Genomic DNA, 24871 nt, shown 5'->3' with positions numbered 1-24871 from the left:
GCAGGAGACGATCCAGCCACCACTCTGCTTCTTGGGGGTCACAATAGCCATGCGGCCGCGCTGCAACCAGGCTCTGAGGCGTGTGCCTGCTTTCAGGTCCACCTGCTGGAGTTCCGCTCGCTTCGTCATTCTTGCCTCTACACGTCTCCTCTCTGTGGAGCGCCGCTCTGCCTCGGGCACCTTGCTGGATGCGGGAGCTCTCCTGAACGTGGGATGTGGCGTGGTCCTGAGCTCACTCCTCGAGGGGCCTGTGCCTGGGTAGCCTGAGGGCTGGTGTGGCTGGTGGGCAGTGCCCCACTCGGCCAGCAGGTGGCGCATGAGGCCCGCAGATGGGGTGCCCAGCCGCCGGGGAGGCGGAGCCTGCAGAAGCTGAGGGGTGGGCCTGGCGCCTGGGTGCTGCTCCCTCTGGTGCGAAGGGGTCCTTCCCCCAGGTTTCTTCCTTTACGTTTCCCTGTTGTGCTCCTGCCATGTAACACAGTCACTGGGCACCGGAGGATGTGCCGTAAAGATGTGGCACTCCTTCCCCCAACCCTGCTTGCCCTCCTTTCGTGGTGCTGGGCGTCTTATTCCACAGACAGTTGATGCACAAGACGTTTTAAACTTTCTATTTGATGTAATTTCAAGTTTACAAAAAAGCTGCAAGAACAGAAGTGACTCCTCTATTCACCATTTGTTTGCACTTTGCCCCGTTTTCATTGTGCTTGAGCATGTGCATGTATCCCTGAACCGTGTGAGTCCATGGAGAGAATGTGTCCCCGGGCTCCTGAGAGTGAGACGCTTGGTCCGCGTGGTCCCAGGATTGTCAACGGTCAGGACATTTCACAGTGATGCGGTGCTCCTTGCTCCTCCTTGCGAGGTCGCCCACACTCACGCTGTGCCAGTCGTCCCAGGAATGTCCGCTGGGTGCTTTTCCCGGTGGGTCCTCCCGGTCAGCCTGGAGGGGGTCCCGGCGTGCACGGTATCTCCGGGCAGGCCAGCTCTTCTGCGACGCCCCTCGCCCCTCCGCGCGGGTTGTCTCGTGTTCCTCCTGATGAGATTTGGGCCCGTCGTCGTGGCAGGGACGTCCCCGTGGCAGGAGCCCACAGGGCTGGTTCGTCTTACTGTTGAAGAGTCCGCTCCAGTGACTGGTGAACACGATGCCCGTCAGTTCCTGCCCTGGGAGGGGCCTCTCTTCCTGTGGCAATTCAGAAGTCGCTTGGGGAGAGACGCTTTGGAGTCTGCACGTTTATATACTTGCTTTCTTTCTCCACACACGGTAATGCTGCTCTGCCCCCCTCTTTATTTTATTTATTTATTTTTAAAGATTTTACTTATTTGAGAGAGAACGAGCGAGAGACAGAGAGAGAGAGAGACAGAGAGAGCATGAGTGCACAAGCAGGGGGAGAGGCAGACAGAGGAAGAAGCAGCCTCCCCGCTGAGCAGGGAGCCCCACGTGGGGCTCGATCCCAGGACCCTGAGACCATGACCTCAGTCAAAGGCAGACTTAACCCTCTGAGCCACCCAGGCGCCCCATGCCCCCCACTTTAAGTTTCACAGCGTATTTCCCGGGATAGCTCTAGGGAACCACCTGGCCTGTACATGCCATGTAGCGCACCGCTCTGTGGTGCCCAGGACTCATTTACTGCCCCTCCTGATGGGCACTTAGCTTATTCCCAGCTTCCTGTCATTACGACAGGCTTGGGAACTGTCTTTCAGACCAGTGATCCCCACCCTGTGCCTGTGTTGGTGACTAGTGGTGGTCATCGAGCATCCTGAAATGTGCGTCAGGGAGAGGAGGAGCTTGCGAACTTGGTGGGTGGAAGTCTCACCCATGACACTGGGAAGTCGGGTGGGTCGGGCATGGAATCGTGGAATCTAGTTGGGGGTTTGAGCACGTTCCGTGGCCACTTGCCTTTCCGGCTGACCAAAACACCTGTACCCCTGAGGCAGGTCCCAGGGTGCAGGGAGGGCGGAGGTTCTGAGGACGATTGCTGGCCAGGAGTGTGGGTTCAGTGCTCTCAGCCCCGAGACGGAAGCAAGCCTGGTAGTGCTCCTGGGGCCCTCGTTCGCCCACCCAGCGGCGCTAGCTGCACGCAGTGTGCAGACCCAGGGAGGGTTGCGTGTAGATCGCTTAGGACCATGCCCAGCACACGGTAAACACTCAGCAGTGCTAGTTGTCTACCTTCTTCACCTGTGTTGGGCTCCTTACCCTTTACCTGGATGTTCAGAGCCCTGCTGCACGTGGTAACCATGTGGTCACCGCCAGTCAGAGCGGTTTGCACAGATCCTCTTGGCTGAGTTAAGTGGTTTCTGACGGTAGGGGGCAGGGAGGTACTTGACGAAGACAGGATACACCGATAGGAATTGCAGTTCCGGGTCAGGAGCTGAGCCCCCATTGGTCTCTTCGTGGGCTTCGTCAGGGGGATAACTTGTGGCAATTCCAGTCCTTCGCACAACAGAGCTTTCAGGACTCATGGGAAAGAGGCTGTGTGCCGGCAGGAGGGAAGGTTAATACGTAAAAATAAGATTCTTTTGTTGGGTTGGTAGCATTATGAGTGTTTTCTGTCTTCTGCATTCTGTTTAAGTATCAAGTCTCACACCAAAAAGCTTTCAAACTTAAACAATTACTGGATTTGTATTTAGTGGCAGGAGAAAACACAGCCAGTAAATTGCCTGTTTTTATAAGGCATTTAAGATAGCCTTGGAAGACAGTGGAATATATTATCTTCCACATTACATAAAAGACATAAGTGGCAAATATTTGCCAATGTTGGAGAAGCAAATCACTGATGTGAGAAGTGCCCACAGAAATGATTGTACCTGCTGAATGTCATCTCGTCGGCGGAGAGCTGTGTTTCTTTGTTTAGCTTGTGCTCTGTTATGAGCCTGGGGATGAAAGTAGCAAATAGAACTTAACAGCTCATTCTGCTCTTAGCATTGACTCAATATTTACTCGTGCAAAAGGCTGCTGCTTTGAAGCCCAAGAAAATGACACTTGGAGGCGTTCATTTTTACCGCGTGCGTCTGTGTGTGGGAGCAGGATGGGGCCGAGGGCAGAATGTGCCGTCCAGAGGCCCCTTGGAGCCGCCGTGTCTCAGTGCTGGGGCCTCCAGGTCACGGGGGCTCCGGGCCTTCCTCTGTGACCACAGAGGGAGAGAGGCTGGGTGCACGGCCTCCTGCCAGCTCCCCCTCCCCAGCACGCAGTCTGGCTGGAGGGCGGAGGGTGTCCCTGTATGTGGAGGTGGGGAGGAGACATGTTTTCTAGGGGGAAGGGCTCAGTGGAGCTGAGTTAGCTGTTCCCTCAGGGCACGTGGCTGGGGGATGGCCCTGTGGGGCCCAGGTGACAGGAGGAGGCAGTCTGGCCTTGGTGCCAGGCCTGGCTCTGCGCCATCCACTCTCAGCAGGTGACTGGGGAAGTTGGGCCCACCCTGCAGGGTCCTGTGACCGGAAGGTCATCTACGGAAAGCACCCACATGGTCCACTCATTCAGCCAGGCTTCGCCGAGCACTTGCTGTCGGTGTAGGCCCTGGAGAGAAACGGAACCAGAGTCCCCGGGCCGTGCTCTCCGGGAGCTGACATTCTGGTTGAGACAGGCACGCACACGTACACAGTACTGCATAAACTTCAGAAACCGCGGGAAGGTGCTACATGCACGTGGAGAACAAAACCGCCGAGGTAAAGCCTGGGTGCTGCTGTAGAGGAGCCGTCGGCCAAGACCCTTGGGAATAGGCCCCTGGGATGGAGTTGGAGGTGGGGAGGAGCCTTCCGGGGCGGCTGGTGCTGCGGCAGGCTCCCAGGCTTGGGGACTGGAAGCAGCTGCTGAGCCCACGCCTGGTAGGGGGAGGGTGGGGAGGGGCAGAGGCCAGCAAGCAGGGAGGGGCAGGTCCTGAGCGCTCCAAGGGCCAGAAGGAGCTTGGCATGACGGCATGACGTCTCTGGAAGGTGCCGGGGAAGCGAAGCTTGGCACAGGACACCCGAAAGTGGTTGCTCCTCTGTGGAAGGAAGAGCCGTGGAAGACTTCTGGGCAGGGCGCCTCCAGCGGCCTTGGGCAGCCACTCAGGAGTGCGTAGGCGGGGGGATGGAGGGATAGGGAAGAAATTAGGCTGGTAGCCTGGGGAAGGGGCCCAGGGTGTGGGCTGGGGCTGGGTGACCGTCACTTTCTCGGGTGCTGCAGGGCAGGTTGGGGGACCTGGCACCTGGTTGGACGTGGAGCTGGGTAGACTGGGGAGCACAGTGGGAGCCTTGGGGCTGTAAGGAGGGGGCCTCTGGTGCACACAGAGGTGTGTCGTTTCACTGGGGACACAGAATCCAGTGCTTAGGACACAGAGCCGGGGAATCCACAAGGTCCAAGTAATTGCACACTTGCTGCCATCTTGGGCCTTTACTCCGTGCTGGCTGTGGTGCTTTGTGTGTGTGTGTGTGTGTGTGTGTGTGTGTATTTTTTTAAAGATTTTCTTTATTTATTCATGAGAGACAGAGGAAGGCAGAGACACAGGCAGGGGGAGAAGCGGGCTCCACGCAGGGAGCCCGACGTGGGACTCCAGGATCACGTCCTGGGTCAAAGGTGGCGCTAAACCGCTGAGCCACCCAGGGATCCCCAACTTTATGTATATATTTGTATACGGAGATGGTTCCCGACTTAGGAGGGTCCAACTTCCTGGTTTTCGGCTTTTTATTTTTTTATTTTTTTTATTTTTATTTAAATTTTTATTTATTTATGATAGTCACACAGAGAGAGAGAGAGGCAGGCTCCATGCACCAGGAGCCCGACGTGGGATTTGATCCCAGGTCTCCAGGATCACGCCCTGGGCCAAAGGCAGGCGCCAAACTGCTGCGCCACCCAGGGATCCCAACTGCTGCGCCACCCAGGGATCCCGGTTTTCGGCTTTATGACCATATGAAAGTCATACACATTCGCTAGAGATTGTGCTTGTTATCTTGAGTGTGGATCTTTTTCCTGGGCGGGTGATCTGTGGCCTGCTCCTCTCCTGTGATGCGGGCCTCTGGCCACAGCTTCGGGTCGGCATCGAGATCACAAGGGTCAACAGCCGTGCACTGGCACCTGTGCTTTTCTCACTTTCTGTACAGTGTTCAGTAGATTCCACGAGATACTCAGCCCTTTACTGCAGACCAGACTTTGTGTTAGCTGATGCGCGGGCACGTTTAAGGTCGGCTGGGCTAAGCCGTGATGCTTGGTAGGTGAGAGCTTTAAACGCCTAAGGCGCGTCCGATTGTGTGCACTGTGTCCCCGAGCCCCACAGCCGGCCCTCTGCTGCGGGAGGGAGTCTGGGCCTGGTTTGCAGTTGAGGAGGTGGAGTGTTAGGTGCAGCAGGCCGGCCCTGTGGCCCCACAGTGAGGGCCACGCCAGAGGGGAGCTGGCCCGGACGCAGGAACACCTGCAGCCCTTTCTGGTTAGTGTGGCTGTGGCCTGCTCCCTGCTCTTTGGGCGCCTAAGGGATGAGGGGCCCTTTTTGTTCCCAAGGGCCTTGTCGGAGTGCCTGGAGCAGAGGCCTTGTCTTGGGCATCGTGGCAGCCTCTGAAGGTGGCATCTGAAGGTGCCGTGGCCTGAGGGCACCCCCTCCCTGGGGTCCTGGAGGTGGGCTGGCTGCACCCAGCGTCGCCCTCTAGTGTCCAGGTGCAAGCTCTGCTGCCCCAGCTGCATGGTGACCTCCAGGCCCTGGTGGTGTGCACCTGCCCTTGTTGGGGGGGGGGGGGCTGGAGCGTGGGAGCTCCAGCTAACACCTCTGTCCCTGGAGTCTCCCTGGGGGGCACTCTGAGGGTAATCCCGGGAACCACTTGGAACTACTGGAGAGCAGAGACCCTGGGGAGAGGAACCCAAGAACCACCTAGCCTTTGTGCTGCATGTGCAGCTCCTGGAGCCGTCGCTGTGCTCTCTGCGCGCTCAGTGGTCTGGCCACGCCAGCCACTCGCTGGTCTCCTCTCCCCTCCTCTCCCCTCTTTTTCTCTCCTCTCCCTCCGTCCCCCCCCAGCCCCTCCCCTCCTCCTGCTCCGACCACCCCCACCCCCACCTTGGCCTCTGCTCCTGTCTCCTCCTCCCCAGCCCTGCTCCTCTATCCCACTCTCCCTCCTCTCCCTCCACTTGCTTCCTCCGCCTCCTCCCACTCCTCTCCCCTACTGCCCTCTTCCCTCTCTCCTCCTCTGCCTTCTTCCTGTTCTCTCCATCTGCTCAGGTCCCACCCTGTCTCCTGGGCTGGATGCATTTTGACTCCCTGGCTCAGTTGGCCTGTTGCGTCCCCTCTGCATCAGAGGCGTGGACAGTGTGGTTCTTCATCCTGTGGCTCCAGTGGGGCTTTTGGGAAGGAACTAGGAGCATAGAGAGGGGGACATCGTGATTGTCCCATTCAGACTGTCGGGGAGCCTGGGCAGGTGCCTTTGGAAGGCCCGGTTTTACCTCATCTGGGGTTTGAGGAAGAGGTACTGTCAGTGAAACAAGGTTTGCAGAGAGAGCTGCTGAAGGTCTGAGACTGCCCGAGTTGTGAGGCCTGCCTGTGGCTCAGGAGTGGGGACAGACCCAGGTGGCCACACAGGGCTCTGCTGCTGCTGGTCTCGTGGCTCCTGCCTCTCGAGGTCCCAGATGGCCACATGCTAGACTGCACCTTGCGCGAGAAGCCCCCGTATTGCCACTTATGCCCCTGTGAAGTGAGGTGTCCCTGTCCTTCTCCATGACATGGGGCATGGCTGGCTGGCCAGGGCCCGCGAGTCTGGGCTCCTTCCTCGGTGTTCTCCAGGTCTGTCCCTATGCATACCTTTCACCTGGCCCTCCTGCAGCGCCTCCGTGTTTGATTCTCCCTGTAGCGTCTCTCTGTAGTCTGCAGGGACAGGGGCAAGGACCTTTGTTCAGGAACATTCCTGAGGGGAGCTTGTTCTTAAGCAGGTCCTCTATTTTTACAGGTGGTTTCTGGGTTAAAGGTGTCACCTGAGTTGAATTTCCAAGGCCTCAGTTTCTCCCCCGACTCTGCATCCTGCTGCGCACTCCCTCGTCTCTGCACACAGTGGCTCCCCCTTCCCATCGCTCTCTCCTGTCTCCGCACGCCCCCCCCACCAGCGGTCAGTGCATCTCCTTGGTGTTGTGTGCACAGCCCCTCTGCCCCACGCCCTGCTCCAAGCCACCACCTGTCTCCTACTGGTGACTGTGGCCTCCTTACCGGGCCCCCTGCAAACCCCAGTGCCCAGGGCTGTGCTGCACATGGTGTCCGTGATCCTCTGAAAATAAGATCCAGAGCAGCTACTTTGCAGAGCCATCCGGGGCTCCCACTGCCCTCAGAGGGATGGCCCTAGGCTGCTGGCAACCTCTGTGCCCGGCAGGACCTGTCCTGTCCCTCTCTGGCCTCCTGTCCCTGCTCCTCCCTTGTTGTGTTGAGTCATTTCCAGAGCACAACAGCATGGCCATACCCAGGGCCTCTGCACCGCCGTCCCTCTGCCCTGGATTTCTGTGTGACTTACTCCCTCCAGGTCTCTGTGTGCATGTGTCCTCACCGTGTGGCTCTCCCGACTGAGCCGCGGGCAGCCGTGCCCACCCTGGAACACCACACCTTCTTCATTCCCTCCTCCACCAGCTTTGTCTTTCTGCAGAGCACCCTTCACCCTCTGCCAACTTGTCCCTTTGCTTGTTCTTGTGGCCCTGTCCCTCTAGGGAGCAGGGCCCGCTGGCTCCTCAGTGCCCGGCACAGGGAGTGTCCCGTAGGAGACACTTGTCCTTGGTGTTGCTGAGCAACTGTCAGACGCTGCTCCCCTTCCTCTGGGCACAGAGTCCTCTGTCTTTGCCTTTGTTTCTTTAAAAGCAGTTACGCAGTGAGTGTTCCGCATGTCCAGACGATGGCTCAGCAGCAGTGCTGTGCTTCCTTCCATGGCGGGCAGTGTTCATGCTCTGCGCCATCTCTGCTCCGTGCCTGGCCACCTCCTGCCGGCCCCCCGGCCACCTCCTGCCACCTGCCCCCCACTGCCCCCGGCCACCTCCTGCCACCCCCCCGCCCTCGGCCACCTCCTGCCACCTGCCTCCCTGGCCACCTCCAGAACCTTTGGCCAGTGTGGGCCCCGCTCTCACCCCTCTGCTGTGCACACTGCTTCCTCCACCTCGTTTTCCTACCTTGGTGCTTCTGTGAGTGTTGAGTGTTGTTAATACCATGATGTTGGAACCCTGAGAAATGGGAAAGAGGATAAAAACCAACAAACCAAAATTGCCACCGTGTGCACGTGCTGATGTGCCACGATCTGTGTCCTGCCAGCCCTTGGAGCTCTGGCGGGAGGTGCTCTCCGTGTCATGTCACCCGGCCCGTGGCGGCCTCCTGGGCTCGGGACAGGAGCAGGAGGGCCCCGGGGCCACGCCACCCCAGCGCCAGGGTGCCACCAGAACTAGTCCTTTCTGCACGGGTTCGCCACTGGCTGCAGTGTTGGAGCGGCTGGTGGGAGCACTCAGCTTGCAGCACACCAAATTGAGTGTGATTCAGTGAAAGGGAGTATTTCCTTGGGTATCTGGAGCAGAGTAAACCCTCAGTTTGATAGGAGACCTTTCAGGGCTCGTCAGGGAACTCTATTGAGTGATGGTTTTCTGCGCGTAATCTTAAAAGCAAATGTTAAAAAAATGTTTGTGAGTCTCCTTTACAGTTTTAAAGTAGCGGTCTTAAAAATCAATCTTTGACGTGTTTGTCTTTTCTCTCCCATACTTTCTATGGTAGATTGGATGGTGGGTGAGACTGCGGAGCCTCTTTCCTGTGCGAGGGGGAGAGGAGGGAAGGGGGGAGTATGGGGGTGAACTGCTCCTTGCTCTCCACAGGGCTCTGGGTACTTTCTGCCTCTCACAGGGGGCTAGTTCCGCCCGTCATCCCGCTGGATGGTGAGACACCTGCCCTTGTCTCCCAGGGTCTCGGGAAGCAGGGCTGGAGGGTGTCCCCGGGGAGTGATCTGCATCTCTGGTTCACTGGCTGGCACGACAGCCTTGTGTTAAGGGGGATCGGGGAGCATTTGTGTTGGCTGCAGGTAACAGAGAATCAGACTCCGGGACTTTGAAAAGAAATAGGGGTTTATTTTTCTCTGCAAGATGCTGGGGGTAGGTAGCTGTTGGCATTGGCTCGCTGCCACGTCATCAAGGATCTAAGCTCGTGGCCATGAGATGGTGGTCATCGTCTTGTGTGAGGTGAAGGGCAGTCACCACAGCGTCTGTGTTCTTATCAGCAGAGAGCTTGGCCAGCCTTGGCCAGTAAGTATCTCAGGTGGGCTCAGCCATCGGCAGTTGGTAATTGGGCTTCTGATAGCAGGGAAGGGGGCGGGGTGGATCTTGGGTAAATAGCCACCGTGTTTGCCCCTGAGATTTGGGGGTATGTGTCACCTCAGTGGATTTCCAGTCCCTTGAGGTCAGGGACTGTCCCTCCTTATGCCATTTACTGTGTGCTGGGGTCTAACCCTGGGTCTGACGCAGAGTAAAGGCCTGGAAAATGTTGGAATTCCTTGCACCATGTGCGGGATCTGGGTGGGGAGGGAGTGGAAGGGCATACTCTGAAGCTCACAGGCAGACACCGCATTTAGAATGAGCTCTCCTCGGCGTCCGGTCTGTTCCCAGGAACAGAGCTGAGCCTCTGAGGCGCCACAGACAATTGCATGCCAAGGGTCTAGCTCTGGGAACTGCAAAGAAAATGATATTTTTGTTTTAAGATGGTTTATGTTTCTTGGAATCTATCATGAAAGCAAAGGATGACCCCGATGCTAAGAACTGCTACGTGGAGCCGAGCAGAAAGGCAGGCTCAGGGTGGCTGGAAACACGTTAACTTAGGAAAATGTGATGATGCGCTTTGAGTGTAATGGTGAGCTGCTCCCCTGAGCCCCAGGACAGAGAGGGCATGGAGCCCCGATGGGGGGAGGCGGTGTCTGTGGCAGGTGGGTCCCACCGGGGTGTGGGGTGCGTTGGGGATCGTGGACCTGTGAGCCTTTGCCGAGGGCACGTGTTGTGGACATGTGTCGCACACAGCTCTGGGCTGCAGGTGCTGCTTGGCTCTGAGCGGTTTCCGAGGTGCGGTGGCTTTCTGGGTTTTGGAAGGAAGAGGTACTGCTCTCACGTGGGTGTGATGATGCTGTTATCTGAGTCCGTTCCGGCTGCTGTAATAGAAGGCCACAGACTGGGGGTTTCTAGTAACAGGCACCAATTTCTCCTAGTTCTGGAGTCTGAAGTCTAAAGTCCAGGTGCTGGCGGATTCCGTGTTCACCGATGGCTCCTTCTCGCTGTGTCCTCACGTGGCAGGAGGGCGACAGAGCGCCTCGGGGTCTCTTTTATGGGGGCACTGATCCCATTCATGGGGCTCCACCCTCAGGACCTGCTCACCTCCTAAAGGCTCCTCCCAAACACCATCCCACCGGGAGTCAGCGTTTAACACATGAATTTTGGGAGCCACAGGTTTGGTCTGAGGCAGCCGTTTGCTTGACAAGACATGGCACTCCTTGGGCACTGCAGGACGATGGCCTGTTTGTAAAGCTCCTTGCCTCGAAAATACCTCACTGGTTTGGTGTTGACCCTAAGTGACAGATGAAGCCAGTGGCCTCCCCATTATCCTGGTTTTGCAGATGAGGACACAGATGCAGTGAAGGAGAAGGAGGTGCCTGAGGTCAGAGCCAGCAGCACCCACAGTCCTTGGACTGCTCACCTGGCGTCCTTTGTCCTGCACACTGTGTAGCTCCCCACGCGCACCAGGACCCCAGAACTCCCTGTGAGAGATTTGATACAGGATTAAATCATCTGTGGCTGAAGGAAGAAAAGAGGAAGAAGTATCTAATGAGTAGAAATGTAAGGCTTGGGAGATGAAAAATAATCCGGTTTGGCATTACAGCTGGATTTACCACAGGGAGGAAGTGAAACTTTAAGTCAGTTAGCAAGAATAAAGAACACGCTGGGCTTTGTGGAGGGAGGGGAGAGAAAATCATCTTTATCCTGAATTTATTGTGAAGAGTGACACGATTTTAGGTAAGGCTTAGGTCTGGTCTTTAGCCAGCTCTTGAGATTAATAAAATGGGAAGCTTTCTGGTAAAATCTGAGACTATGTTCAAATTGGTCCTAAAGGGAAAAAGTTCAACTTTCCTTAAAATGCTTAAAAAAAAAAAAAAAAAAACCTATGTCATTTTCTTGGGATAAGTTATTCTAAGAAAATTAGATAAGAATATCTTTTTTTTAAATCCACTTTTAAACCCATGATGTAACCTGTGTATCTATCTGGGGTTCTGGAAGGAAGAGTCCACACGTTACAGAAGGTGAAGAGCCACACGGGCAGCCCGCTGGCCGCCTCTGACCCTCAGCGCCCCAGGGACCACGAGCGAGGGAAATGGGAGCACCCTGCCCCCATGTGGTCCTGGTTGCACTTTGCTATTTATTAGTAGAGTGGCTGCAGTAGGTTTTTTTTTTAAATTTAATTTTATTTTTTTTTAAAGATTTTATTTATCCATTCATAGTGACAGAGAGAGGCAGAGACCCAGGCAGAGGGATAAGCAGGCTCCACACAGGGAGCCCAACGTGGGACTTGATCCCAGGACTCCAGGATCACACCCCAGGCCGCAGGTGGCGCTAAACCGCCGTGCCACCAGAGCTGCCCCCCCCCCCCTTTTTTAAAGCTTCTTTAAGCTTTACCCTCTTTCTTAAATATTTTATTTACTTACTTGAGAGAGAGAGAGAGAGAGAGAGAGAGAGCGAGGGAAAGGTGGGGGGAAGGAGGGAGGCAGACTCCCCACTGAGCAGGCATCCTGACACGGGGCTTGATCCCAGGACCCTGAGATCATGACCTGAGCCAAAGGCAGACACTTAACCCACTGAGCCACACAAGCACCCCCCGCTTTTTTGAACTTTACTCTCTTCATTTTTAAAATGGGTATAATGAGGGACACCTGGATGGCTCAGTGCTTGGGCGTCTGCCTTTGGCCCAGGGCGTGATTCTGGAGTCCTGGGAGCGAGTCCCACGTCGGGCTCCCTGCATGGAGCCTGCTTCTCCCTCTGCCTGTGTCTCTGCCTCTCTCTCTCTCTGTCTCTCATAAATAAATAAACAAAATTAAAAAAAAATAAAATGGATATAATGATGCGTCCACATGGCCTTGGAGGCTTGATGAGCTAACCACAAGAAGCGGTTAGTGTAGCGCCTGGCCTGCGGTGGGCCTGCCCTCCTGACTTGTGTCATCTTTTCTCTCTCCCTCCTTCCCCCACCTTTTTCTTTCCACAGAGGCAGTGAGAATAGGGATAGATGCGTTATCCTTTTTTTCCTCCAGTAATATTATGCTGGAAGCCTCTGCTGTGTTGCTACAATCTTCATAACCATCATTTTTAATGGCTATATAAAGTTTTGAAGATGATCTTTACTTAAAATTTTTATTAAAATTGCATATCTGTCTAAATCATTTAATTTGTGCATCTGATCAAAATCTAGACATTTGATATAAGTATCCAAAATACATAATAAATTTATGCTAACAGAAACATTCCTTGATGTTCTGGAGGAGAGAGGGGTAAGAATACACAAAGGTTTGTCGCTTAAAGTTTGGGAACTGGTAATATTTATTTTTATTTCTTGTTTACTAGTTTTTTTTTTTTTTAATTGATAAAGCTACATTATGCACTGTTGAAATGGCCAGTGGTCCCTCAGGGCTTATGTGATGACAGCTCAATCTCCTTTCCTCGCAGGCCTGCAGTCCCCTCCTCCTCCTCTGCTTTCAGAAGTGTTCCGTGCGTTCAGGTAGCTGCGCCAGGGTGTGTGTAGACAGGTTCCTCCCCCAGTTCTTTTTTAAAATACAAACAGAAGCATACTCACTCATCTCCTGTGCTCTTGTTCTCACTTTGGGTGTATCAGGGCTCCTGAGAGCAGATGGTGTTTAGTATATATGCACAGCCATCTTTTTATTCACAAATGTCAGATGGCATAAAGATCATTCCATTTGCAAGGAAAATAGTCTTTTTTTTTTAAGATTTTATTTATTTATTTGTGAGACACACACACACACACACACACACACACAGAGAGAGAGAGAGAGAGAGAGAGAGAGAGAGAGAGAGAGAAAGAGGGGCAGAGTCACAGGCAGAGGGAGAAGCAGGCTCCAGGCAGGGAGCCTGACGCAGGACTCAATCTCGGGATCAGGCCCTGGGCTGAAGGCGGTGCAGAAGAGCGACCAGAAATTTAGTCATCAGAATTTTTTTTTGTATAATAGCAGTTACAAAATTGGGGTTTTTAATTCTTCTATCACCTGACGAGATAGCTCTTCCCATGACCCGTGTCCAGGGGTGCCCTGTGGTTAGGTGGTACCCCATTCAGTGTTGAATTACCTCTGGGAAAAAGGGAGACAAAGCCAGCCTGTGACTTTGAGCTCACATGTGGGTACTTGGGGCCACTAAGATGCGTCCGCTTTGTACCCAACATCAGGATCACACCAGAGGCTCAGACCTGTGTGTGAGTGGCACAGTGGGAGGCCGTGGAAACCATGTGGTCTGGCGGGGTTGGGGGGAGGCTGTTCCTTCCTGGATAGTGGTTGACTGAGTGCCCCGAGAGCTCGAGAGCTGGCCCCACCAGCTGTACGCCACCCAGAGCCCTGTCAGTGCAGATTCTTGGTGCGTGGAGCTCCTCACAGCTGGCCAAGGTCCTCCCATCTTAGAGCAAGTCCCCTGGAGAGAGAATGGCTGAGTTGGTGTTAAACCCTTGTCTCCGACTCCAGAGCCCGTGCACCTGCAACTCCGTCGAGCTGCCTCTTGTGGGGGCCTTGGTCATCCTTGGTATAGGGAGCCAGTGTGCTGGGACAATTTGAGAGAGAGAACGCTTGGTTGTTTTTATGCTGTCCGGGGTCCTTGTGGTGCATGTGAAACAACCAGACGAGAGTAGCCTTGGACGAGTCTTCAGGTGGCATCTAGAATGGGAGAGGTAAAGCTAGTGCTCCTCACAGGGCTGTAGGGCTCCTGCTGTGTGCGTGGGGAGCTGCCCGGGGTCCCCTCTGTCCTGCATGCCCCATGTCCTGTGTGGACGGTGCTCTGACGGCGAGGCAGAGGCCTCTCTGTTGGGTTGGACCCACACGGGCTATGATGACGTGATTCATGGTGTGACTGCATGTTTATGGTCTTTCTCCATCCCAGAATGTTTCAGTCCTTTGGAAATAAGTGATTTCTCTGGGAAAGAGGTCTTTTGTGCAGTACTGATAAAACCCTTCATTTTTGTTGCCCTCCCTACAATACCTTGGTTGTTCTAGAGGTTTATGATGTGGAGGAAGAGGAATTCCGAATCAGAAACAGGTGTGGGGATCCCCCTCCCCCCCAGCACAATTTATCCTGCCCTTTGTGCACCTGTCACCTTTCCTGATGATGTGAGTGCCTTGGTTGTGATCTTGTCACTTCTTCTTTGAGGCTTACACCCTTTGTCCTTGTATTTTATTCAGGTTAATGCCATTTGTATAAGATTTGGCATGTTGAGTATGCTCAGCAGATACTTGTCGGATGTGGTTCTCATGCCAGTTTGGTGATTTGAACTTGATTTATGTGTGTTCCAGGCAACTGGGCACACCTGGGCTCCTCATTCACTACTCGTGGCCTTGGGTGTCTGCCTTCATAGCTGGGCTTCCTGTTGCTTCCTGGTTGGCCTGTGGAGGGGAGTTGACTTGAAGGAGGGGAGATTTTATCCCTTACCTGTTGTTGAGGAGGTGGGGTACGCCTGCTGCCATCCCCAGGCTCCGGTGTGACCTGCAACCAGCCTTGGTGGCTTTTGGCCTCCGGAGTGCATGTCCATGGTAGGTTGTGTATCAGGGTCTGGTCACTGGGCTGCAGTCCAGGACAGGACTCTGGGTGTAAACAGGTCAGTGAGCTGACCTCAGGTTCTTGCGAATGGTTGACAGTGGGTGTCCAGATATACAATGAGCTTATTTGGGCCACATGCAGGCACTCAGTGGTCACCAAGGCCACGATGGAAAGGTGCCTGTCACTGGGCTGGAAAGCAGTGATGGGGGGACACACTCTGTGGTCGGGCAGCAGAGGGGCTGTAGGTGAAAGAAAGCAAGGTTCTGCAATCCTGCCATTCATCCATCAGATATTGAGTAGATGGTTGGCAAGTACTGGGTCCCATGTTGGAAGGTGGTGTGTCCTTGACGTGCTGTAGGCTGCTGAGAGCCAGAGTTTGTGGGTGAGTCTTGTCTTGCGGGTGTGATCTCAGCTGCCAGAGATGGGGTGTCCAGGCAGATGGACGAGTGCAGGCATGACGTTGAGGGAGGAGGCATGGAGGTGGAGTCTGAGCGGGGGTGCCTGTGTGTCCACAGAGGCCACACGGCCAGGACCGAAGGAGCTGTGTGCGAGCCCAGCACCTGTCCTTCCTAGAGACAGTGGGGGTGACAGCAGTGTCTTGGGGCCAGCCAAGGGTGGCTCGAGGCCAGGCGTGTCCGAGGGAGGCTGTGTTCAGCCTGCTGCCCCGCAGTGTTGGTGGATCTTTGAAGAATGCAATGGTAGGAAAAGCCAGCAGTGCTGGTGGAGCCAGATCCTGGAACGGAGGCAAGTGGCTGTGAGGTAGCCGTGGTGCCGTGGAAAGAGTGTGGGTCGTGGTGAGGAGATGCTGGAATCTTGGTTCAAATCCTGCCTCTGCCACCCTCAGACCTTCTAGTTACTCGATCCATCCTTGGCCTCAGTTTCCTTATCAGTAAAAGCAAGGAATCGGATGCAGCAGATATTCTTGGGTAACTGGGAGCCATGGAAAGTGTTTGGGTAGGGGAGTAGACTGATTAGAACCGTGCTTTGGGGAGGTTAATCTGGCTTCTGTTCCTTTGTGATAATTCTGCTGTAGGGCTGCAAGTGACAATGTATGGGTGACACTCTGAGATTCAGCAGCGAGTGAATTAGCCGTGCTTTGAACTGTAGCTGTGTGGAACTCCCCCGTGCCGCTTGCGGGTCTGATGGAAGCTTCGGCTCCCCTGCTCTCCTCCTCCTCCTCCCGCTTTCTCCGGGCACCAGCCCTTTCTTCTCTGCACACCCCGTGGTCACAGCAGGCTCAAATATAATGAGGCTGTTTGGAGCCGGCCTGTAGTGGGGGATCGACATGGGAACGTGGGAATGTTCAGGAACCTGGAGGATCACAGATGGCTCCTGTGAAGCTGGCCTTGGAGACACAGGCTGTGCGGCTCACTTGTGTCTGTCACTTTGTTGGATCCTTGGCCTCGGATCCTTCTCGGCCACCGTGGCCCAGTGGGCCGGCCCGCCCCTGCCCGGGACCCAGCGTGCCCTGAGCTGCAGGCTCGCTGCCCTTCTGGTGGGCCCGCACCCCGCCCGCCTTTGGACTGGCTCGCTGGGGCCGAAACCGAACAGGGTTTCAGTGAACGTTGGTGGGGAATCGGCAGAAGGCACACCGTGTTTTCACTTTAAAGAGGCAGCCGGGTGACTCAGTACTTTGGAATGCGTTTCTTGATCCTTCCTTCCTTGCAGTACTGTTGTCAAATTTAGGAACTACCATCAGCTTCCATGGAAATGTTTCCTAATCCTTGTAAACATACATTTGCCTGTTTTGACTTACTCTTAGCATCGGGCTTTTTCTTGCTTTGGTTCTTTGTAAGTAATTTAATACTATTTTTGTGGCGCTCACGATGTTGCACGTCCACGGCCCGTCCTCCTGGCGTGGGCGCCTGGAGCTGTCGCTCGGGGCCGCGTGGGACCCGTGCTGCCTGCGGCTCCTCTGTTCCTCTCTCGCGCAGCCCGGAGCTCTTTCTGTATGCAGGTCACTGGGTTTCATTTGCTTGTCCCTTTACTTTAATGACCTTCTAGATCAAACTATTAAATACTTCAGTAAAGTACACTCTTTTCTTCCATTTATTCATGGCTATTTCCTCAATAAAATATATATTGAATTAGTAAGACACGAATTTTCTTATGTGTGCAATTCTATCAGAAGTCATTAAAACTTTCTAGATTTGGGCCTTTTGTGCTTGAAAATTCTATCCCCATTACCTAAACCAAATAGTAAAGTATGAAATCTATTTTGCAGAGTCATTTTTTGATCTTTAGTATGTAGCATTTAATTTACTGTTATTTTCAATGAGATTTTAAATTTGCTTTGGCCAGTGTGGCTGATTTTTTTTTTTGTGTGTGTGCGTGTGTGTGTGTGTGCGAGAGAGAAAAATCCCATTTTCATTTTAACTTTTTACTGTCTCCTCCATCTTCCTTGGGTGGAAGAACCACCCTTTGATTAATAGCAAAAATTATTTTTGATTATTTTATTCCAGTAAAGTACATAGTGAGTTTCTCCCAGGCCAGGTGTATGGAGTCCAGAGGCTCCTGCATCAAGGGGAGACAGATGGGTTGCAGATAATCACTGTGGAGCGTGGGAAGGATTAGGGCTCATACATGTGAATTCTGTGCAATGTCAGGATCTCCCCCTGGAGTTTCGGCTGGGGGGTGGGAGCAGTGGGTCCTCAAGTACCTGGGTAGCTGCAGAGGAGACGTACTGTCTGGCTAGGCCTGTGGGATGAACCACTACCTCGGTGGGCCCGGGAAGGAGGGGCACCTTCCAGGCCAGGACTGAGATCCGAATGCCGAGGGAGTATCCGGGAAGGTGCATGGTGGAGATGCAGAAGGTACTGCAGAGCAAGGCCCAGGGGCCTTGGAGAGGGGAGCCGGTGGGGAGCCAGAGGCTGGGGCTGGTGTCTGGGCCCTTTGCATGTTCAGGCTGCCCCTGGTCCTCTTTCACCAGGTATTCAAGTGGCATGAACAGAGCCTTCTTCTCTTGTGGAGTTTTAAATGTGTTTATCTTTGATGTTAAATATAATTTAAAATTATAAATGTTCAAAGTTTATTTAAAGTTCGGTACTTGCCATGAATAATAGTGAAATAGTAGCATCAGATGTATTAAAAGCCTCCCGTGTGGCAGGTGTGACCCTAAGTTCTCTCTGGGCATTTTCCTGACCTCTGCTCATGGCCACCCTGTGGGTGGACACTGCTGTTGCCCCGGTTCTGTGGGGGAGGAGCTCGCTTCGCCACATGGGATCTGACGGAGGTGTGTCTGTGTGCGCTGGGGACCGAGCTTCATGTCTTGCTAGGAGAGCCTGTATGACGTGTGTGTCTTCCTGTTTGTGGACTTGGGACCACAGAGCACTGCTGACTCTGCACCTCCCTATTTTTCCTTCCTGTAAATGCTGTCTCTTCCCTCCACACCAGTGTTCTTGACACTTGGCTGTGGGATGTCCCTTACATGCGGCCCGTCCTTCCACTGGCTCATGGGTGGGGTGTTTCTGAGGCCGTTTCCCTATTATCTGGCCGTTTCAGATGTTTGCAGTTGGGGTTCTGTTACTTACAGCTGTGACTGACCCTGTGGGGACTTGCCTGAGTCACAGCTCTGAGCGCCTTGTGTGTCTCTGCAGCAGAAGTCCCCGGCCCACTAATGAGCGGTGTCCTAGGTCACCGTGTCGCCCTGCACAGCCTTCCGTTCCTGGATGGTCCCGGGCGGTGTGGCTGGATGACTCTGTGTCCCTCCGTCTGGTCCCTGTCAGTGTGTCTGAATCCTGGGCCCTGGTGCCGTTTGACTCCGAGCCCGCAGCCCCGCCTTCCCTCCGTGTGCTTGGCTCAGGGTGTCCTGCGTGGTCTGTGGGCAGCTTCAACCAGGTTGTAACTCTTCCTAATTCCACCTGTCCACTCCCTCTTTCCCCAGCTCATTCAGCCCTTCGCTCACCAGTGCAGTGCGCTCACCTTCATGTATTTGGAGGACGCTTCCCAAAGCACTGCTCCCGGCCCGTGGGCAGGCCCGGCTAACATGGTAGACGGGCCGGCTTGTGCAGGGAGGCTGGTGACCCCGGGGAGGTGGAGACGGAGGGCGAGGGGAGAGGGGTGATGTGGATGGGGGCCACACTGGGAGAGGCATGGCTGGGCCTGTGGGTGGGTCACAGCTGGACAGCCGGGCCTACCAGCGCTTGGAGGGGCGGCTCTGCAGCAGTGAGTGGTTGGATTTTGTCTTGAAGCTGGCATCCTTCCCCTTCTCTTGGTTCTTTAAGAATGTCTCCCTTACCTTTAGGGTAAAGTCCAAGTTCTCTGGTTGATCCTTCCTCTCTTGTGCCTCCCAGCTTCTCATGTGCCTCCTCTGTGGTCCTGATCAGGAGCCTCCTGGTTCCGGCTCTCTCTATCTCACCCCCCCAGGCCAGCTGCCCCTCCTTGGACACCGTCTTCCTAGGGACCCTCTGCCTGGGTCCCACACAACAGTTTGGGAGGGTCCCCGGCCCAGGGCCAAGCTCTCTTCTTTTGGTAAACTGCAGATGGAGCTCTGCTTTGTGTCCTGCTGGTTACTTACCTTCCTGCATCTCAGACTCGAAATCCACCCCCGCTGTCAAAGCACCAAGCAAAGCTGCTAGCCTCCAGCATGGTGGGGCGGGGTCTGTGGAGGATTCGGGGGACAGTCCATCCCACGATCACACCATCCTCAGCAGGCCTGGATTTTCAGGAGGGCCTGTTGCGTGCTGGGCTCGGTGTGATGGGCAGCCGGCAAGGAGGAGTGCAGTTGGCACCTGGCCTCAAGGGGCTGGCAGGCAAAGCTGCCAGGGGGCAGGTGGTGGGTGGCCACCGAGGGTCTCCACGGTGGTTCGGCCGGCACTGGCTGCACACGTGTTGAGGCAGAAGATGAGTGTGTCGGGCTGGCTGGCAGAGGACAAGGGGCTTGTCCTTGTAGGATGGCTGGTGGCTCAGAGCTGCATCAGCCCGGGCCTGTGTTCCCTCTGCTGCCGCCTGGGGAGCTTAAAATACCATAGAGCAGAACCAGGCCCTGGCCTCTCCGCGGGGCAGCGGCCTCAGAGCCCTGGCTCATCACCACTGTTCTAGAGTGAGGGTATCAGGAAAGTTGGTGCCGGGAGTATTCACACTGTACCTGGAACCTTTGTGGCTGGAGCCATGTGGATCGGGAGGTGGTAAGGCAACGCCAAACCTCAGTTACCCACCATGACGCATCAGCAGACAGGGGTATGGTAGAGGATAGAGACCTTGCAGTCAGGGAAACAAGACATGTGATAATGGGGAGCTACAGAGAGCGCTTTCTCACTGCCGAGAGATCGTCACCTGGGTTTAGGTCACCACCTGAATCGGGGTCCCTCCTCCTCCCTCGTGTGGTCAGCGTTTCCATAGCTCCCTGTGCCTGAGCTCACCTGTGAAAGGTGGGTCCTCTCTGTAAGGTCCAGGGCCCTGCGCTGAATTCTTGGCACGTGTGGGAGGTCATCCAGCGGGATCCCTGGGTGTCTCCGTGCTGCTTGAGGTGCAGACTGCAGCCGGACAGTGTGGCTTGAATCCTGTTCCCACCACGAGGATTAAGTGAGTTCCCTAACTCGGAGCTCTTAGAACGCTGCCTGGCATGGGGACAGTAGATGTCACCTGTGATAGTTCTTCTTGTCCTCATGGTCACTCTGGCTCTGTGCTCTTGCTTCTCCCTGCATCCTTCATTTCATTTAATCCGCTAACTGCACTTGTGCCCCGAGTACCTGCACGTGCCAGATGCTTTCTGGGGAGCTGGGAATGCAGCGGTGACCAGGACCAAGAGGTGCTCCCAAAGCCACCCACGTGCCAGGGAGTGGGCCGTGGTGCTGTGGCTCAGGTGACACAGGCAGGGACGGCAGCACCGCCCGAGGGAAAGATGCCGTGAGCCACGTACGTGATGTCACATGTTCTCAAACCCTTATTGACGAAGTGCAGAGGGACAGGTGAAATTTGTTCTAATGATGTATTTTATTTATTGATTTCACATATATATCGTCTTAACACATTACACATTTAACATATAATCCATAGAAAAGCTGTGAATGAGATAACGTACCCTTAGTTTTTGGTGTTCTTTGAAATCTGGGGTGATGGTCACGCTGAGAGCACATCTGAGGTGCCTAGTGGCTCCCACCCTGATAGCACAGGCTAGAACGGGTGGAAAGGGGGGGCTGCCTGGGTCAGTAGTCATGGTGTCCCTTCTGATGAAGTGACTTGGGGGCTTAGATGGGAAGGTGGCTCACCGCTCACTGGCGGGGTGATTTGGGGGCAGGGGCCTCTAAGGGGCAGGGGCTGCTGGAGTGGGCGGCCTTTGAGAGAAGCCTGGGTGGGCAGGAGGGCAGGGGGCTCCTGGAGAGGCGCTTAGGCCGGAGCCCGCAGGTTTCACCCCATGCTTACTTGTCTGCTTTGGGCTCTTCTGTGGAGGCGGGAAGACTCGAGGGGCCTGGTCATGGTCCTCGGAAGGCTTGGCAGTGTAGAGCGGGGAGGGCAGAGGAGGCGGTGGGAAGTGTGGGGCTCCTTTGGGCAGCTTGTAAGACTGCGTAGATGGACCTGCTGATGGGCTGGAGGCGATGGGTTGAGGAAGGGCCTTTGGGAGTGGCGGTTGGGTGTGCTGGCACTGGGGCGGGGGACCGTTCATGGAGCTGGGCACCCTGTGGAAAGAAGACAGGGTTTGGTGTGGAGCCTGTGGAGCCTGTGCCCTGCCCCCCGCCCCTGCCCCTCTCTGTGTGCTGCAGCATGGGGAACAACACCCTTCTTTGTCTTAAGTTTTCTCCTAAAATAGGCATTTGTGTGTGTGGCAGGCCTCATTGAAGTTTTAGAGTCCCCGAGGAGGTTCATGTAAAAGCCATGTAAATAATCAAATCTCCTACTAAACATCCATGCTCCCCACCTGTTTCCCCAACCCTGAGGCCCCCTAATCCCTTGTACCATCGGGATGCTCTTGCCTCGCTGGGAGTCCGATTTTCTGTTCTGTCCCACTCTTGGTGGCTGTGGGCCTGCTTCCGCTCCCTGGGGAGCCTGATTCCTGTGGGCTAATTGTCTAGAGCGAGTCCCCCCCCCCCCCGCCCTGCTGCACCCCAGGCTCTGATGCGGCCCAGGAAGACCAGTGGTGGGCCTTCTAATCTGTGTCTTGTCTGTTCTCCAGCAGATGTTAGAAGCAAAACGGAGACGTGGAGACATTTGTTTTCTCCACTGATATGAATTATGTAACACCTCCTTGCTAGAAAAGATTATGAGTTTTAAATAAAAATTGCCCTTACATATTAAACATGTGATATAAAAAAGCATTTTTAAAAGAAAACTTCATCCAGGCTGTGAGACATCAGTGTTCTTTCTTTATTCAGCAATAAGTCACGGGCCCTTTTCTATGCTTAAATATTCGTCCACAAGCAAACCTTTAATAACCACACAGAGTCCCATCATTTGGATGTACCATGATTTACTGGGCCACCCCCTATTGTTACAGATTTGCTTTTTCCAAGTTTTCCCCACTAAATGTTGCCTTAAATATCCCTGTGCTCACATCTTTGCTCTCATCTCTGGTTATTTTCTTGGGATAATTACTGGATGTAAAATTATCGCTTCAAAGGATATGCCTATTTTTAAAACTTGATCAAGTTTATTTTTTTCACATATTATAGGCCATCTGTGTTTCTGCTGTCAGTCTCCTGAGCTGATCTTCCAATGATGGTTTTGGAGAGGGCTTTTCATGTTAGGGTCATCAGCCCTTGGTCGTGCCGGAAGGTGGGACGCGGGTAACACACAGCGCCTGGGAACCCTGGGGAGCGTTAGGGGGCATTTATTTCTTATAGTGGTCCTGCGAAGTAAATGTCCCCATGCCCTTTCACAGTTCAGATGGTGAGGTTTTCAGAGTTTTCTTGCTCAGGGTCACACAGCCAGTGCTCGGTGGAGTCAGGATGCTGCCCCCGGCAGTCTGGCTCTGGGACCCGTGCTCTCAACCTCAACACAGATTCTGCTTCAAAGGAAGGATGACGACCCGAGTCATCACAATGCTTTTAGAGAATTGCACAACTTTTCTCGTTTATTCTGTGGTTAACGTTTCTCCATGTTCCTTCTACTTTGTGTTGAAGAAGAGGCAGTAGCAATTTTGTACTGCTTTTTCCCATCTTTTTGGACATCGAGTCTGTGGTTTTGTAAAGGTTCTGGGCCCCACAGACCTGCTTTCAGCTGGTACATTTCAAAGGAGACAGCTGAAGGTCACACCTGTGCACCTGGGCTGGGTGCATCCCTGGTGCCCATCAGCCTTCCTGCTTGGAGCAAGTCCAGCTGTGCTCCTCCGGCATTTTCTTCCTGCAGGTTGCCCTTCTGCATAGGGGCTGGACGGGGGCTGGGGGTACAGCTTGTGGGGTGCTGGGGAGCTGGAGGGAGAGAAATGCTGCATTTCCTTGATTCTAGAGGCTGGGAGCCCATGGCACTGGCCTGTGAAGCCTTCTCATTCATCCTAATGTGCATACCTGTGTTTGAACACTTAAGGTGGTGACCAGTGTCATTTCAGAAGGAAAGAAATAGGATCAGCACCCATGATGATGGACTCGTAGGGAGGTCTCAGCCCAGGCTCCCTTGGCGGGCCTGGTTTCTCTAGCCTGCTGGATGCTAAGTAGATATATTCAAAGACACCAGACCACCCTGAGTCCTAGTCCTTTCTAAGTTGGAGTGTCTGTTCCAAGGAGTTTCCTTAAATCCCTTGATGTGTGAACGAGCCCGCTGGGTGGGTCTGCCTGCCTTTCGTCTCCCGTCTGAGTGTTGAGCAGTTTCTAAATCGGGAGGCTTCTGTCTTCAAGGCTCATCCGCTCCCCCTGCTCAGCGACGCGCAGCGCTCCCTGGGTGTGGACTGATCCGGGACGTTTTTATGTGAGAATCGCAGTTAAAGGAGCTTCAAGCTGTTGGTTTCTTACCACCCTGATCTTGTCGAGTTAACGCCAAAGCTGGGTTTATCGAGAGCCTGTGTTGGGCCTGTCGTCTGTAGTCACACATGGCATCCTTAGGGTTACCCTTCCCGACCTGCAGAGAGGCAGCCCCCCACCCCAGGTGAGCGGGCCACATAGCTGGGAGGAGGGGAGCCGGCGTTTGTCTGATTCCAAGTAGAAGTTGAGGCCCTGGCATCTGGGCTGGCTCCTGGTTCACAGGTAGCGCTCAAATGGTTGTTAAATGAATAAATGAAAACGCAAACCCAGTTTCAGCTTTCCTTTTTTTGAAAGACAGATTAGCTCACTGTAAAATCTGTTTTTCTTCCTTTGCCAAAAAGCCGTCAACAGAGACTCTTTCCTCTGTCGTGTTGTAGAGTTGATTGACGTGGTTCTTTGTGCCTGGAAAGCAAATTATGTTAAAATGTTCTTCGCGATCTATTTATAAGTTGCACGGTTCAACAGCACTGTTTGGTTATAATCTGTGTCCTGAGATGTACCTAACGCACGACCTCCGCTGCCAGGTGAGTGAGGGCTGCTGGCTCCGGCGGCCTGTCCCTGCCTTCTGGGCCGTGGACCTCGGGGAGGCGGAGGGTTGGGTCTTGTTCCTTCTCCCCGGGTGCTCTTCATCGTCTGGCATACACCAGCCTTGTGTCATCACCCAGGGACCAGCTGAGTCCTTGTGTGCTGTGCTCGCATGCAGGCTGTCAGTAGGCTCAGGGGAAAAGGAAGCCATCACTCAGCTTCCTAGTGATGCTGAGGGCTTTTTCACTCCTGCTGCAGATTGGACCTCTACGATGTGACTGTCCTGTCCCACATTGCCATCCCCGAGAGACTTCGACCACCCACGACCCCTTTAAAACCTCCTGTTCTTCTTTCTCAGGGAGCCCCACTTGAACATGTGTATCGGGTGTAATTTTGTAAGTGGCAGCCTTCTTAAGTCAGAGAGAGACCTGGCTGCCAACGGAACACTGGAGGCAGCTGGCCCGCCCAGGTGGAGTACCATCATTTCAGCCCAAAGACACTTGTCAAGCGTGGTCAGCCTATGGTCAGCCCCTGCAGCCTAGTGGTACCTGGGTGGGGGTCAGTGGTCACTGCTTGAAGCATGATGGCATGACTTCCACACGGAGCCCCAGGGCTCCGAGGGAGCTTGAATGAAGTGCCTTGGTCCGCAGGACGGCAGGCCACTTGCTGCTGGGGAATCCGTGAAGCTTCGCCAGGATTTGGCTGTCTTATCTTTATAGTC

General features: G+C 54.4%; 1 protein-coding gene across 1 annotated transcript in view; it reads left to right on the top strand.

The window, feature by feature from the left end:
- TBC1D22A (TBC1 domain family member 22A) overlaps positions 1-24871 on the top strand; it is a 333790-nt gene that overhangs the window by 30900 nt on the left and 278019 nt on the right. The gene's annotated exons all lie outside the window — the stretch shown is intronic.

This window comes from Nyctereutes procyonoides, unplaced genomic scaffold, assembly GCF_905146905.1.
Source record: "Nyctereutes procyonoides isolate TBG_1078 unplaced genomic scaffold, NYPRO_anot_genome, whole genome shotgun sequence".
Taxonomy (NCBI): Eukaryota; Metazoa; Chordata; class Mammalia; order Carnivora; family Canidae; genus Nyctereutes; species Nyctereutes procyonoides.
This window is presented reverse-complemented; position numbering and strand designations above follow the sequence as displayed.